This window comes from Sinohyriopsis cumingii, chromosome 14 (assembly GCF_028554795.1).
Source record: "Sinohyriopsis cumingii isolate HCF-2022 chromosome 14, ASM2855479v2, whole genome shotgun sequence".
Classification (NCBI taxonomy): domain Eukaryota; kingdom Metazoa; phylum Mollusca; class Bivalvia; order Unionida; family Unionidae; genus Sinohyriopsis; species Sinohyriopsis cumingii.
The window spans coordinates 120,021,652-120,039,726 of record NC_142974.1 but is presented as its reverse complement, the minus strand read 5'-3'; the positions used below and the strand labels follow the sequence as shown (position 1 = coordinate 120,039,726).

The 18,075-nt window shown below is 35.4% G+C and overlaps 1 long non-coding RNA gene across 1 annotated transcript; it reads right to left on the bottom strand.

Moving 5' to 3' along the window:
* Window positions 1-4,124: 4,124 nt before the first annotated feature.
* On the bottom strand, window positions 4,125-5,558 carry LOC149784710 (uncharacterized). Its single transcript, XR_016414190.1, has 2 exons — window positions 5,456-5,558; window positions 4,125-4,195 (listed from the first exon to the last, which is right to left on the bottom strand). It is a non-coding gene; the product is annotated as an uncharacterized LOC149784710 (long non-coding RNA).
* Between the last annotated feature and the right edge of the window lie 12,517 nt (window positions 5,559-18,075).

Here is an 18,075-nt window from a genome sequence, read left to right as displayed (position 1 = left end):
GGAATTTATTACTTAAGATTGAACGACTTGATTATATTACTCTAGTTTGAATGAGACAGTAATTTAGTGTATTTTTAGGTGCTCGATGTGTGTATTATTTTTCTTACGAATATCAACATATAAAGTGTATTTATACTATTTGTAGCTAAAGGTACTGGTTCTTACAATTGCAAAAGAACGAGTTCAACCTACCACAGCTGTGAATTGGGGTACAAGGATTGTCCACTTCTTTATTTTCTTCATTGTTTTCATCTTCTGGAATAAAATATAGGTGACGCACGCTTTGTACTAGTTATATTGTACATTTCTATTTACGTCTCAAATTGTTTCATCAATATGTGTTCACAAGAAAGAGTGCAGAAACTGATACAATTTCTGAAAGTCTAGTTTTCGTAAACGGAAACAGTTACAACAATCGTAGATAATTCCATTTTGGACAAGGGTTGAATTTTCTTACGGGGGTTTAACTTCACGTCATCATCAAGTCACATGCATTTATAAAACATGTTCTACTTCAGATTTTATTTCAACGCGTCATGCTTATGCATAATGTTTTAAGCATGGAACTTACCATTGAAACAAAATGGGTTGTATAGTTTATCGTAACTATCGGCCGGTGTCAATGGCTTGTTCCCATTCAGTTCCTCCTGTTCCTCATCTTTTTCGTTTCCTGAAAGATATTTTGGAAAATAAAAATGGTAAATGTACATTACCAAAATAACAACAGTTACAACACCAGCAAATGTAAATGTGTATTTTATAAGCATATTATCGTAAGAACAAATATCAAGTCTTATGAATTTAGGAATAATGGTCTCGTTCATGATTTATTTAAACACATAACGTTTGTGTAGGCTTGGGTAGCGACATTGTTCTCTTCGATTTCATGTTCTTCTACATAATTTTCATCTGCCGAAAGATATCGCGGCAGATAATAGTAGCTAATATTCATTGTGAATACAAAACATGTTCTCCTGCAGATTTTATTTCAACACGTCATGCTTATGCATTATGTTTTAAGCATGGAACTTACCATTAGAACAAAATGGGTTGTATAGTTTATCGTAACTATCGGCCGGTGTCAATAGCTTGTTCCCATTCAGTTCCTCCTGTTCCTCATCTTTTTCGTTTCCTGAAAGATATTTTGGAAAACAAAATGGTAAATGTATATTACCAAAATAACAACAGTTACAACACCAGCAAATGTAAATGTGTATTTTATAAGCCTATCATCGTAAGAACAAATATCAAGTCTTATGAATTTAGGAATCATGGTCTCGTTCATAATTTATTTAAACACATAACGTTTGTGTAGGCTTGGCTAATGGTATTGTTCTCTTTGATTTCCTTTTCTTCTTCATCATTTTCATCTGCCGAGAGATATTGCGGCAGAGAATAGTAGCTAATACTCATTGTGAATACAAAACATGTTCTCCTGCAGATTTTATTTCAACACGTCATGCTTATGCATTATGTTTTAAGCATGGAACTTACCATTGAAACAAAATGGGTTGTATAGTTTATCGTAACTATCGGCCGGTGTCAATAGCTTGTTCCCATTCAGTTCCTCCTGTTCCTCATCTTTTTCGTTTCCTGAAAGATATTTTGGAAAACAAAAATGGTAAATGTATAGTACCAAAATAACAACAGTTACAACACCAGCAAATGTAAATGTGTATTTTATAAGCCTATCATTGTTAGAACAAATATCAAGTCTTATGAATTTAGGAATCATGCTCTCGTTCATAATTTATTTAAACACATAACGTTTGTGTAGGCTTGGCTAATGGTATTGTTCTCTTCGATTTCCTTTTCTTCTTCATCATTTTCATCTGCCGAAAGATATTGCGGCAGATAATAGTAGCTAATACTCATTGTGAATACAAAACATGTTCTCCTGCAGATTTTATTTCAACACGTCATGCTTATGCATTGTTTTAAGCATGGAACTTACCATTGAAACAAAATGGGCTGTATAGTTTATCGTAACTATCGGCCGGTGTCAATAGTTTGTTCCCATTCAGTTCCTCCTGTTCCTCATCTCTTTTGTTTCCTGAAAGATATTTTGGAAAATAAAAATGGAAAATGTGCATTACCAAAATAACAACAGTTACAACACCAGCAAATGTAAATGTGTATTTTATAAGCCTATTATCTAAGAACAAATATCAAGTCTTATGAATTTAGGAATCATGGTCTCGTTCATAATTTATTTAAACACATTACGTTTGTGTAGGTTTGGGTAATGGTATTGTTCTCTTCGATTTCCTTTTCTTCTTCATCATTTTCATCTGCTGAAAGATTATGCGGCTGATAATAGTAGCTGATATTCATTGTGAATACAAAACTAACTACAATTTAAACAAGAGATAATTACGATATGTAAAATGGTAAATTTTGGAAAGCATTTATCATAACAGCCACATCACGTCTTTTAAATTTATCAATTATGTTTTAATTCCTAATTTGCTTAAACAGTTCATGGTTAAGGATACATTTTAGATGCTTAACTTAGCATAAGAGCAGAAGTCTATCGTAACTATCTGCTGGGGTAAGGAGACTGTCATCCTTTACCTCATTCTTTTCTCCTCCATAATCATCTGCTGAAAGTAACATACATTGTAAAAACAATATCATATTTTGGAGTCGTTTGTTCGTTTAATTATATTTTATTCGAATCTGAGAAGGATATCGGGGCAAAAGCAATTACTCTGCCCCACCCCCAACCACCAGCCCGCACCAAACATTAACCATTTTATATGTCGTAATTATCTCTCGCTTTAGTTGTAGTTTGTTTTTTTTTTATATTTATTCGCAATGAATATTTGCTACTGTTATGTGCCACAATACCACCACTGATTATCCAACACAAACTTAGGAACTTCCTCCAACTGATACAATCTTACTTTGTTTATTGGTCCAATAAACAAAATAAATTTGTATCAGTTGCATGAAGTTCCTAGGTTTTTGTTGGATAATCAATCACAAAATGTATCTGTTTAAAAAACATTTTGGTTAATATTTCCTAATTTCTATATAATCTGCAAAGAACTGATATTGGTCCGCCGAACAATGGAAGTAAAATGTCATACTGACGCGATCAAGAGCATTTATCCCAACTCAGGAATGATCGAGTACATACAGCGAAAGAACACTTGTCCCAACTCAGGAAAATAATCGACTACAAATAGCGAGAATAAGAACACCGTAAAGCTACTTAGAATCCCAACTTCATAACTTTTCGTGGTTTCAAAATGTCCAGCTATTACAGGACTATTCAACATCGCTAATCCGCTATTCAAATTTTTTCATAAAAAACACAACAAATTCGATTGCATTAATAGCAAGCATGGTCATTACTGATTATGAGAAGAATATCTCTGCACAAATAATACAACTGTTCATTAAGTAAATGCATATGCTTGTATCTGATTGGTGTTGGTAGCCTACAAAACAAGCTTCCTAAATGTACATTCATTCAGTTATGCAACGTTAGCTCCGTCTTCGGGGTTGGATACTATACTTATAGTTGTTCGCTTATGGCCATTTGTCTTGTTTGTGTGACAGTATAGAGTTCTCATTTTCGTAGCAACGTCTTGATCTCAATGCATGCATTAAGTGCTGGTGTAATAATGGACAAATGCACGTGGAAAAGAATGCATTCACTGGTTGTAATGTGACAAAGACATAGAAAATATGAAGTTTAACTATGAAATCACAAAGATAAGGACAAGGAAAAAGGTATTCCACCTGGAAAAACAACGTCTAATTTAAAGCATACAAAATATTTGAATAATTCCCGCTCTTTGAAAAGGTCAAAGCAAGCACAGCTGATGCATTATAACAAGGACGAAAAGGCTGCCTCAATTAGTCGCCTCTTATGATACACGGGATGATGCATCTGCAATATTCTGTATTTCCCGAAACTAAATGGTGCAAGGGACAGTAGTTATGTTTCAAAATAGCCTGTCAGCATAAAACTGCTAACCCAGTGTGAAACATAAAATGTGCGCATAAAATATCTAAACTTTACGTATTTCTATATTATCCCGATTGAGAGAATGCTTCGTTAAACCCTCTATACATACATACAAACATACTCATATTGCATAACTCCAAACTGACCTGAAATGATAGTTTCTACCACAGGCCGATAGCCAAGTAGCTCCTCAACATCGATAACTCCTTGGAATTCCTAGAAATAATCAAAGATCTTGAAGATTATTTATGATAGATTATAGTGACTAAAGGTTCAAGCGACATAGAGATCAAAATAATAATACAATCAAATCAACACACACACACACACACACAGACATACACACACACACATATTCGATATTTATACAGATATCCACGAAATCTACATACATACCTCGAACTATACGCTTGACAACAAGACCTAAACACTTGACACATTATGCACTATATATGTGACAATATCTTCGCTAGCCAAAGTTCCGATATGATACCCTATATACATCTTGGTGTTTCGAGCAAATTTTTATGTGCGTCGGGTCTTTGAATTTCATTGGATGCAATGGCTTGCCGCTGCATCGAATCAAAATAAAGTTGTTTACATTTGAACACTGTTGCTGCGTGATTGAGACAAAGGAGCACACAACTTAAATGGACTATTTTTAAATATATATAAAAAGTTTATAAAAAAGGAATTTTCCACTGTCGGTCCGTGTTTGTACAAATATATTTACGCACATAAACCTGCAATGGCTTCTCTGTGGCACGTAGAGATACTTTCGATGTTAAACTTAGCAAAGTATTCTTTTTAAGGCAATTGTCTCCATCATTTTCGGCCGATTACAATGCACCGTTATTACACGCTATTGGTTAGCTGGCATTAAATACTAAAGTAGGAAATCCAATAGATGTATCTAGGAGAAAGCACTAAAATATATGTTCGATCCACCAAGGTGTAGATTGGGTTATCGTATTGGAACTTTGGCTAGCGAAGATGACATGAAGCCCGATTGGCACTGGAATCCATGTTCATGTATAACAGATAGTGCTAAGATAGTGCAACTGTAATGCGCTCGTTTCTCAGCTATCCGTCCTGGGGTCGATCCCCAGTATGTGCAATAGTAAATAATCATCAATCCATTTTCCGCGATTTCCTGTCGACTCAACAGTCATTTCAGCGAAAGAGTCCATCCTACGGTACCATATATTTCAGAAAGACATGGCTTGAACATTTGAACACGATACACGCAATAAATATGACAATCGCAAAACAATTCACGATTAAATTTAGAACACGTGTTTCTAAAACGCATACGAATGTCACGTGTTCTTATAAACCTTTTGTATAAGAAGAGTACACATGAATGAGACATTGATCTCATTGACTTTGTTCTCAGCATCACTAGCAAACGTTCCTCTGACACCAAGAAGGTTGAGCGGTCGTAGAGAAGATGAGTGTTTCCTAAGTGGCATTTACCTGGTATGTTGGTATATGGAGGCTTTCCTTGTTGAATTCTGATAGAAGCTTGACCAGCTTTTCACAATCAACTTTGCTGAGCAGGTATTGTCCTGTATTATTCACGTTCCTGAAAAAGACATGAAAATAATCAACATCATATTGACATGTGTATGAGTATATGTGTATGTTGAAGTCTCGTCTTATAGGACATGAATTATCACTCTATATTCATGGCATACAATTAGTTTTAAGGCTTCCAAATCCAGAAATATATGCCTGTTATAAAGAGCAGGATATTTGTCCAGGACTTCTCTTTACTGATTGTTCTGTCTTGGTCTAGCTGAAACGGGACATATATTTTGAAAATTAAAAATGTTATGTTTCTGGATTTGACCGAACAATCCTACTTCATATATGTGGTCCTCCCTATACTAAAATATATGAATTTGTTCTGTTCTACCGTTTCACCTCTTTCCTATCAATCTTTTATATGTCATTCGGGTATGTGCATTTCAGAGAGAGAGAGAGAGAGAGAGAGAGTATAATTGGAGGTAGAGGTGAAGAAATAATACGTTTCGTGACCTAATGCAGATAATTCACAGATAAATGAATAGTTGGATTAACAGACGTGTAGACAGAAGAATATATCAATTTATACAACGTTGTAAAGTCGGTATTGATGTACGTACACGCGTATATATGCTTTACCTTCTATCATCAGTGGAATTTTCTGCATGTTGTAACATACAGGTAGACCAACAGTCCACGAACGATTTGACCTTTTTGTCAGCAATCTCAGTGGCGACTCCTTCATATTCCAAAGAGAGCTGGAAGATATAGTATTGGTATAAGCAGCTGTCGCTCGTTGTAATGGGATACCAAATAACTTCAGACAAAAAGCGAAATTGGATTTATGTAGAGATTTAATTCGATCCTGTAATGGTAAAGGCTGCCAATGTAATAGCCTTAAATAATATTCCATCTTATGCTATGATGACAGTTAATGTTTGTGTTAGCGTTATTCCTTTATCTCTCCTTGTCGTATTTGCTACTTAAGTGCCTTACTGTTACCCCTTTTCCTTTCAAGTGTGGCGTAAGCTGCATCACGTTAAATAGGGACTAATTATTTTATATATTTAATCGTAAATTGTGTTTCTTTTTTATATAAAAAAAAAATTATACAGCTGCTAAATTCACCTTTAGTCACTGAATTTTAAATGCTTTGCCTGCTTATGTTTCAATTCATGCCGTGTGTATTTTGTCCAATTTGTATTCATGTTATGATGCGTTTTGATGTCTTGCTAATCACGCTTGTTGTAATGCCTGATTTGTTTTACGTAATGTCGGTAAATAGATTGTTGTTTTAAATCATTCCGACATTAAATACATCTTATCATATACTCTGATAATTACAAGTATGGAACAAAGAATTCTCATGTTCATTGGTATTTCCAAAGAGAGAAATGATCCGAGGTAAATGGAAAAGTGTTATATCTGAAGAATATTACACAGCCATTTGTTAGTAATAAATATCGGCTTACGGAGGCAATGTTAACCGCTTGATTTGTCTCCTCCTTTAAAAGTTTAATGTATCCATCAGAGTTCCTCTTCGCCACCTTCCTGGCTTTCTTTACTTTCCTCTTGCTAAACCAAGACGCGTTCTCTTCCAAAACCAACTTTTCTAATCTGACCATTGATCGTTTGTAGACCTAGAAATGAGGGAAATAGAACATTAACAGGGGTCCTTACTTGACCGATCGGTTTCAAACCCTGGTGCGATTCCCGCTAGAAGTCATAAGTTTACCCCAAATATCCAAAGGCTTCCACACAACTTCAGTTGTAAAGTAGAAAGTCCGACGTGTCCCTTCTATACATACATTTTACTCTAATCATTGCAAGACCACAGATCTCACAACCTGACAAATATATGGTTTCTCTTCGTTATGTTTCCGTACCGCCAGCAGTTCTCGTCTAGAAATTATGCAACTGTCCCTGAACACAGGGAACTAGTTTAAACGACGCTATCTTAGGCCAGTCAAACTGTAGTTTCCAGGCACTGTCGTAGGTATAACTGTTTGGCCTTTGCCACCATGGCCACATAAACGGCATCTGCCGAGTCCCTTCTTATTGATTATATTGTGTAATTTACCGGTTTCCCACCATAAATACTGCCACTGCAGTCACACCACCAATGTACGCGACTAGATTTTAGTAGGTACTTTATTAATCCATGGACACTTATTCGGTATGGACTTGAATTCACTACTACTGAACAATGGCATCATGGAAACTCACTAACACTTTACTCTGTGACGTTTGTTCCTAGTAATTGGCCAATTATTTCGGGCAAAGGAATATTTATATTGCATCAAATTCCAATAATCAGACAAGTCATCACAAAAATATAAAAATTCCTTAAAACGGTACACTATAACCAAATGCGAATACTTCAAATTTATTACGATAGCATCAACAGCTGGCTATTTTTTAAAAAATCTACACATACAGATAATAATTCCAAATATTGACAAAGAATGAATTGCAACATTAAATTAGCCGCAAGGCATTTGGAAACTAACCAAAACTGCATGATGTTAACAATTTAACGTGATGAGTTCACTTACAAACAATACGACATGAAAAATGATCATGCGACATAAAATTTATCAGGTGACGTTTTGCCATCAAATGAATAACCATCTGTCACAGGAATCATATAATCAAAGATAATCTTATGAATTTATGGCGAGCAGATGTAAATGATACACAATGTTTCATAATTTGAATATTATTCCGCGTGTCACCTACAATATAACGGGGGCTGTCCATATAATTATAGGCTGTTTTGTGTTTATCTGCCTAAATGTTTTATGTTTGTTTTGGACAGTGTGATTTAACGTTTTGGGCCTCGACACATGTCGTTTTGACTTTATGAACATCCAGCAAGGTTAAACATTTCCTAGGTTGGCATTTGAAAATTTCTATGTGGGGTAAAAAGGTCATATTTCGACAGATGTAGCCACCACTGTGCGTTTCTATGTTAGTTACCCTTTCTTTCCAATAACCGTTTGACTACCAATTGGTAAAACGGACGCCATATTGTTAACATAACATTAAAATAAAAGTGGCTGGGCAAGGAAAATCAACATGGTGGTGGACATTTTATAATATGAAGACAGAGGAATGATTTAATGAGCTTTTTTGGGACCAATTCAAAGATACGCTAGGTCTTGACATATCAAATATAATAAAGGACAAGCGCTATTTGTAAATGATATCAACTATGTGATAAACCTATTTATAACACTTCTAGGTTGTTAATTAGGTACATACAGTCATGTTGTATTTGTTTAATATTCTAATCAGGAAATAAAACAATTCAGACCTTTGTATGGATGTATTAAGTTTTATGAACCATCAAAACTATCATATTGATCGACGCGAACTCATCAAGACGAGACTTACTGTTTCATAACTTCTTATTGAATTGAATAAATATATGTATTAATATTGTACTAACGTTTTCGGTTGAGCTCCAGTCTGTACTCAATGAATATAGTAGCATTTAATTACTCCGGACTAAATTTAATGTACCTTCTGTCCTTTTTCAACTCTATTACAGAAACGTTTGTATGGGTTCAGCATCTCCTGGAAGGACGTTTCGTATTTTCTCAAGATGACTTTTTCATCAGCTTCTCTCTCACTGTAAATTAAGATATAAAACCGTATTGTCGCGGCAAATATCTTTACTCTATACCAATTAAGGGCTAAGATACAGACATCGCTTTTACCAAATACCCAATCTCCCCGAGCAGATATTGAAATGTCTTGGCACACTTCAGGTACTATAGCAAAATAAAACCACACTAATCCACAATTTTCGCGATTAAAACAGTAAGTGGACCCTGGTTCGTTTCTTCACAGCCTTATGTTTACTTACAAAATATGTACAGTTCAAAGGATACATAACAAATTATTGTGATATTGTATGGAAACTGATTATCTAACATACTATATATCCACAATAATAATAATGATAATAATAATAATAATAATAATAATAATAATAATAATATATCATCATCATTATAATCGTAATCGCGACATTCGTTACATGCCAGAAAGTAGTAATTATGTAAGTAATCACGAAAATAGACAGGCTTCTTCAAGTTTTCGTAAAACCAACTTTATTCTCAATATAAGGAATCTAAAGCATGGAGATCACCTCCGATGCAACCCACCATACTTTTATTTCTTTTCTTTTACTTAAGGTTGTCTGGTATGATTCCCAACATGGACATGGTTATAGTGATGGGCTATTGAATTTCATTCTCAGTCTCAAATACTCTGGCGTCTATTTCCATGCGGGTACGGGTGGAGTGGTTGGGGTTGTGTTCATTTGGAACACCATTGACCTTTACCATTACATGCGAGAGTAAATCTATGATATTTAACTCACTCGCATTGGAAACAGACGATGACGGGTTTAATCTGGTTTGAACTGGTGCTGGGTCGTTCAAAATCTACCAGTTGTACACTACTCTACTTAACAATTGTACTCACTCGAGAAGGAGATTGGCAGCCTCTTCATATGAACATAATGATTCACGAGCAAAACGGGTCCTTTCTTCCATCGATGCCACTTCCATTCGGAGTGCAGATTCTATCTGAAGTATACCTACAAACCAATAAAGAGCTTACGAATTAATATATCTCACTGTAGTAGACTGTGGTGCTACGTTTTGTGGGACGAGATTGTCAATGGATTGAGGAAGTAACGACGGAAAGATAGGCAAACTGAATTAGTGTTTCGAAATGAGAGTGAGAACGATGGAATGATACACTGTTTACTTGTTGGCATGTTTAATTCAAGCAATGCTTATTCCTTTCGTGATGTATTTGAAGCCGATGGATAGATGGATCGATAACTAGATGTTAATTTCTTACTTTAAATATAAAGTACTTGGTGTTTCAGTATATACACACAAGAAGGCTTTTAACAAAAAAGGAGTACCAGCTAGCGTGGAAAAGGGGTGGAATCTGGTTCAATCGTTACCGCGAGTAAATATGGTCAAATGATTATACATGTATGTTATTAAAGAACATATGCAATGAAGGCAACCCCACCCAACCTCCATTTTTATGAATATCATCAAAGAAATAACTCTTATTAAAGAAGAAAATAGCAAACGTGGAGACACGTAGGAAAATTACCATCAACGTTGTGTTGCCTCAGGATATAAAGTTTATCAGACACGTTCTTACACCATTTCTCTGCCTTTTCGGCAAACTCTCTTTCCAGCTGGGTACGAACTTGCATCACAGACAACCAGAATGGAACGTCTCTAAGAAACGAGAAGAACGACACATTTGTTCTGTTGTAATTTTACTAGCTTAGGCTGACACAATAAATACCATGATTTATGCAGAGATATGCCTAACACAAAGAAGGAAATATAATTACTGCTAATGTAACAAAGGTACCAAACAGTCCACTAAAATAACTGACTGAATTGCTAACTAGATGCTAAGTGATTATTTGAGTGGATGTATGGACTGGCCTGCAGATTTTCGAACTGGGTGCAGGGACTGACTGACTGACTGATAACTGTAACTGACTACATGACAGTGAGTATGCCTGGATGACATGCATACATGCGTGGACAAATAAACTGGCTGAATAAGTAACTAACTAAACTAAGTAACTAAGTAACTAACTAGCTAAATAAATAAATAAATAAATGATAAGGTGGTAGGACTGGACCAAAATCGATTAATAGTTTATTTCAATCAATAAGATAGATTACAACTCACAATGTATGTACCTATAAACCTATTTTCCTTGTTAAATACCCATCTAACCTATCGGCCTCGCTATGGATGTATTTATTTCCCATTCACGACCTTTATTTTGCGAAACATTTATATATTAGCCGCATGCAAATTATGGGTATGGTCATGTCAACTCGGATATGAACTCACTGAAGGAATGCCGGTCTGTTTCACGATATCCTTAAGCATGGATACTGGTTTAGTAAATTGTATACAATAATCTGTAACTGAAACCGATATCGCAATCTAAGTTATACTTTTATCGTTTAACGATATATTTCAAACAAAGCAAGGCATTTAAAACAAAGCAAACGTGGCAATGGTACTTACGATAATACACCGTAGCTATCCCCAAGTCCATTAAATAGCTTTAGATCTACCATTTTATCGAAATTTAACACTGTTTGAAACAACGCGTGTTAAATACGAGAACGGCGCTAGACTAACACTGACAACGTCCCATGTCAACCAGCAGATGACGTCGAGAATGTAATGACGTCAACAGTTGCTTAGAATTTCGAAGTTCATTAGAACAGACACTAAGAAAACTTTCGACCGCGGTATTTCTGAACTTAACGTGGTATAGTACAATTATATTAGCGACCAACAATTCAATGTTCTTGGGCAGGGGACTGACACTTTCCGTCTCTTAATACTGGAAATTGTCTTGATATTTGATATACATGTCAATTGTTGAATACGTTTAAATCTTAAAGCAGTACATAAAGAGGAATAATTAGGCTAACGTTTTAGCAGATACCGTTAAAGAGACCCTTCTGACATTAGAGAACGTATTGCTCAAAGTCGGAACCGTTGATAATGAAGAATACAATTTATTAGCTATACTATTGATGTAGGCAGAACAACTGAGTTGGATGCCAACCCTGGAAAAAATATGTGTCAGAGAGGGCAGGCAAATACAAAACACACATGCTTACCAACCGAGAAAATATTTCGTCGACTTGAAAAAAAAATGATCTAACGTTCAAGCAGAAAACAAACGCGCTCCTGAAAATATCAGGATCAATCGAAGCAATACAAAGAAAACGTAAACTTAACACATTCACATACACTAGTAAATAACTAAAACAGGGCATGCGGCGTTTTTTTTTCTTCTTCGGGTGTGTGTGTTTTCGTTCCTTTTTTTTATCCGAATTTTTCCGGAAATTTGATTTGGCCCGATTATGTTTCACACCATTTTGTTTTTCGCTGCGTTGGCATACTTGACACGTGTCAAAGATGTGATCACAAATTTTAAAGAATAATTTGTGACATATATAACCGTTTTGTAAAAAGATAATTATTGAAAACTCTTTGTCACGAATAACGAAAGGACGCATATAATGCTGATATCTCCGATTAGGACTCACAGTACTAATTCATTTTCCAGAGTAAACCTATGCAAACCCCATGATATTAAAAATAAAATAACTTAAATTGTTTGAGTGTTCATGATCAAACCTATATTTATTAGTATAGATGAAACCCGGATGTCAGCTTCTGTGTAGAGGAAAGGATATGAGGCGCGGCATTTTCTGGACCTGCATCTGATCTGTTTGAAACATGTACTTTCAATTCCGCACCAAAGAGTCAGGAGTGAATTTTAGTAATGAGTGTTACAAACTCAAGACTGTTAAAGGACTAAACTTCCAACAATAAAAATTGTCTCTAATTTTTTCACTTACAACTAGGGTAAGTGCTCAAAAGATTCTTTTTCCTACAACATAACTTACATTATTAACCAATCATGGTCAGCCTAACCCATATATATTTATTTTAGGTTCACCCATTTCCAGGCTGCTTCCCATTTTTCCATATCATTAGTACCGCGTGTCCTTTATCTGGTATCTATTCTGCAACAATGATCGAAGAAAAGCAGTCTAAAAACAAGACTAGCCTATTTACAACTTACGGAAAAGTAGTATCTTTAATAATGTAATAACATATTGGCCTTTGAAATTTCCTTTAATATTGAGAACCCTTTACATAACGTCACGTTGGTTAACTTAGCAACTTAATATGAGAGAAGTAATTGGCTAATCAAATCAATCTGAAAAAGAAGAAGAAAGGACAAGCCAAGTCAGATGAGTGTGTGTGTGTGGGGGGGGGGGGAGGGAAATGGGCAGACATACAGGTACATATGTAGGTAGGTAGGCAGGCAGGCAGGCAGGCAGATGGACAGACAGACAGACAGATAAATAGATAGATAGATAGATTTTGAATTGGATATGTAATATAGCTTTAACATGTTTTCAGTTCCTATCACTAACTGTTACTGCTGAGCGCCAAGCGATATGTATTTGGTATGACTCGGCCGGGAACCGAACCCGCGATAAAGAGAGAGAGAGAGAGAGAGAGAGAGAGAGAGAGAGAGAGAGAAAAGATGATAAATGTGGAAATATCACTTGTGATTGTGAATTAGATCTGACTTATGAAATAAGGCAAATTGAAATCCAGACATTGATTGCACCAAATAGAAAACGTGTTTATTTCGCATAACACAAACTGTTAAACGAATACGGGTTATTCGGATAGGTAAAAAAATTGAATCAATATATTTATAGTAGTAAACACATATTGATAAACAACAATGAAGGACACTTCACTTTGCGGTGGGTATTATTTAATGGAATATTATCAAATTATCAGAATCTAAAAAAATGTACGTACAAGTATTGCATACATAATACCTTAACAAAACAAGTAAAAACAGTGCATACCTTGTATACATTTATGGATTTGAATAGGGGCATGACAACGTAATATGCGTAATAAAATTAGGTGTAAAAAGGCTCTGTACTGAAGTGCTCCAAGAAAAAAAACATTCGAAAACCATATAAAATTAAAATGAAGCTACAACAAAATTATTAAAACAGACAAAACAAACAACTAAAAAAAAAAGAAAACTGAAATTTGATGCTAAAATTTCTGTTCCAGTTACTATTGTAATACTCCATAGGGGTCTTTTTACATAGCGAATTCAATGCTAGCGTGAATCCCGCCAAAAGGCATTTTCCCCCCTGATCTCCAAGGATTTCTGTTCGTCGGTCGGTTACTGGTATAAACGATACCAATTGTACAAACCCAGATGGGCGGAGCTTAAGGACTGGCGGTACTTTTTCAACTCCAATAGTAAACATATGTAAACACTATCATATTCAAAATTCAATAACTTAAAATTTCTGGGTGCTGATGATGAGACCTATAATTATCCATGCACATCTAACCTTGATGCAAGCTTATGTGTGGGGAACACAATATGAGCCACGGCATTTTGTTTGTCTACATGTGCACGAAACAGTATTGAGTACTCCTGAGTCAAGCCTGTACAAATACTAAAATTGCATCAGTAGAAATATTTCTATCTTTTTTTAAAAAAAATTACATCTAGGATAAGCTATTTTAAGATATTTTTACTAAAATTTTAATTTTCTTTATGGCATCACGGTACCAATTGTTTTTCCATATACCTCAATGTTAATGTTTTGTGAAATAAATATACTTTCTGTCCAACTTGGGCATGCATGTCACACACTGTCATATAGAACACTGCTAGATTGTCAATTTGACAATGATATAACCAGTTACTCCATTGCATTTAAGAGAGATAACTCTACTGGAACTAGACGGGGGTAAGAGTTATCTAGTCACAACAGGCACATTTTCAGCCATGTGTACCATATTTAAAAAAAATCATAAAAGATACAAAATATGACCTAGATAGAAATTAACACAAACTCACATGTTGCCAAGAGGCTCAACTTTTTTTTAAAGCCAAACAGAAAGTACAACTCTTACATAATGCACCAATTACAGCTAGTGTTGTTCTTTAATTCTGAATACAATGTTCCATACACCTTAAGCTCTGCCCACCTGGACTTGCGCAATTGGTACCGTTATACCATTATTAAACAGTTATGGACCACCAAACCCGTAAATACTCTATTATTTCTTCACCCATTTCTATAGTTCTTCCGTACAATTAGTACCGTGTGTCCTTTAGGTGTACGGAACAGTGTGTTCAGAAATAAACTACAAAATTAGCTGTGATTGGGGCAATATGTAAGAGTTGTACTTCCTGTTAGGATTTTATTTTATTTTTTAAAAATGAGCCTCCTGGAAACATGTGAAATTATGACAATTTATATCTAGATTATGTGTTGTATTTTTATGATTTAAAAAAATAATTGTAGTACACATAACTGAAAATGCTTCAGCTGTGACTAGATAACTCTTACCCCTGTCTAGTTTCAGCAGAGTTATCTCTCTTAATTGCAATTGGGTGCCTGGTTTTGTCCCTGTCAAATTGTCAATCTAACATTTTTCTCTATGACAGTGTGTGACATGCATGCTGAGGTCGGATAGAAAATATATTTATTTCACAAAACATTAGCATTGAAGTCTATGGAGAAACAATTGGTACCGAAATACCTGCTGTGACAATTGGAACATTGGTCAGTTACTTCCCCCTGATGTGATAAGGTGGCGCTTTAGTCAGGTAAGCCCCTTCAATTCCGGTTTACTTCGTCTATGCTGAACCCATACTCGTGACTGTCTGAAAAATGCTTGTCGTGCCTCAGTGAAAAAGCCTATTACCTGTACTAGCCACATTTCTATTAAGATGGCTGGTCAAATGCATCAGTCGCACAATGAACGTGGTGTTCGTTATGGTGAGTACGTTATGACTTGGGCACATTTTGGTATTCATGCATACGTACGTTTTGACTCTGTCAAGTTAATTTAGACTTGGGTATGTATTGAGTGTAATTCTCTGGCCAGAGTCGGCATTCATGTATTGGAAAACTTTACTAAGTGCTTTCTTTACTCTCATTAGTCATATAATGACCATGTGTAAATCTCTTCGGTTTCAGGTCAAATCTCCACAGTCCAGGATGCAACGAATCTGAATTCATTAATCAGAAAGACTATTGCTGATGGAAGAAACCAAACAACATCAACAACAACAACAACAACAACAAAAACCAAACAACAAACAAAAAACCGAACAACAAACAGCAAATACTCAATTGTGACATTCGTAATTAAAGGTACTCCAAGAGTTTCGACGTGAAGGAGAACATGCAGTTATACGTAGCTGAAAAGACATTGATGTCTGAAGTTTCTGATTAAATCATGTATGGCTTGAAAGAGCACGAGAGATTAGATGGAAATGAAAAGCCATTCAAGTGTGAAGTTTGTGACACCGTTCAGCCACAGGTCCACGGTGATTTTCCTTATGAGGGTACATACTGGAGTGAAACCATTCAAATGTGAAGTATGTACTAACATGTTTTGAAGGAGGTCAGACTTGAATGCCCACGTGATGATGCATATTGGAGAAAACAACATTCATTTGTGAAGTTTGTGATAAACTGTTTAGAGATAATGCCATAGTGAAGAAGCACACAAGAATACAATGTGGAGGAAAACCATTCAAGTGTGAAGTATGTACTAACCTGTTTTGTAGGAGTTCAGACTTGATGCCCACATGATGATGTATATTGGAGAAAACAACATCCATTTGTGAAGTTTGTGATAAACTGTTTAGAGATAATGCCATAGTGAAGAAGTACACAAGAATACAGTGTGGAGGAAAACCATTCAAATGTGAGGTTAGTGATAATATGCATAGTGAAAGTGATGAGTTTTGGGTGAACTTGAAGATACATACAGGAGAAAAAACATTCAGTTGTGAAGTTTTCAATGAATTGTTTAGTAGGCATTTAAAGTTGAAAGAACGCATGAGGTTACATACTGGAGAAAAGCCATTCAAATGTGAAGTTTGCTATGAAATCTGCATCAATTGTTCAAAGATGAAAGAGCACTGGAATGTACATACTGGAGACAAAATCTTCCAGTGTGAAGTTTATGACAAACTGTTTAACCACCGTTTTAGCATCAATGCTCATAAGAGGTTACATACTAAAGAAAAGCATTCAAGTGTGAAATTTGCAATAAAATATTCAGCGAGGTTACAACCTGAACAGGCACATTCAGATACTTACTGGAGAAAAACCATTTAAATTTGAAGTTTGTAAAATAATGTTTAGCCAGAGTACTAGTGTTACCAGACATATGAAAATGTATAAAGAAGTAAAAACATTTATATGCAGTGTTTGTGATATAATGTTTAGAGTGGTGATTCAATGAAGGACATGTAATACATACTGGAGAGAAACCATTCAAGTGTGAAGTTTTCTAGAATTGATCATTTCAAGAAGATCAAAATGACACATGTCATGAAAGCAGACAAGCATACATATGATACAATTGTGATAAAATGTTTGGGCAGTGTCCTCACATGGTCCAGATAAAACTCTGACATACAGAATTGATGACAAAAGTTTCCCCTCACCTCATCCGATGAATAAATTGATCTTTTGAACACTTATTTAAGTAAGTGTAGCCAGTCTTAGAAATTGTAACTGAATGCACCCAGGAGTAAGTTTTCAGTTTTCGAAATTCACTTGGGAATATTGCTTCAGTAGAAATTATGCCGGCATGAAAATAATTACTAGAACTACAAAAAGACACTGTACAATCTCTAGCTTTATATGCCTATTTTAATCATTACTTCATGTCTGTAGTCCACCTTGACTTCAAATCGTCAGAAAAGAAACTATGTTGTTGTAGGGTTTAATGCCATTTTTCAGCACACAATAGGCTATACATGGCGGCCGGTATTAATGGTGGAGGAAGAACCACTGACCCACAAGAAGCTACTGGCAAGCTTTCTCACATACCCACATTAGCTGAATCCAAGACTCAAACCCATGCATATATATATATATATATATATATATATA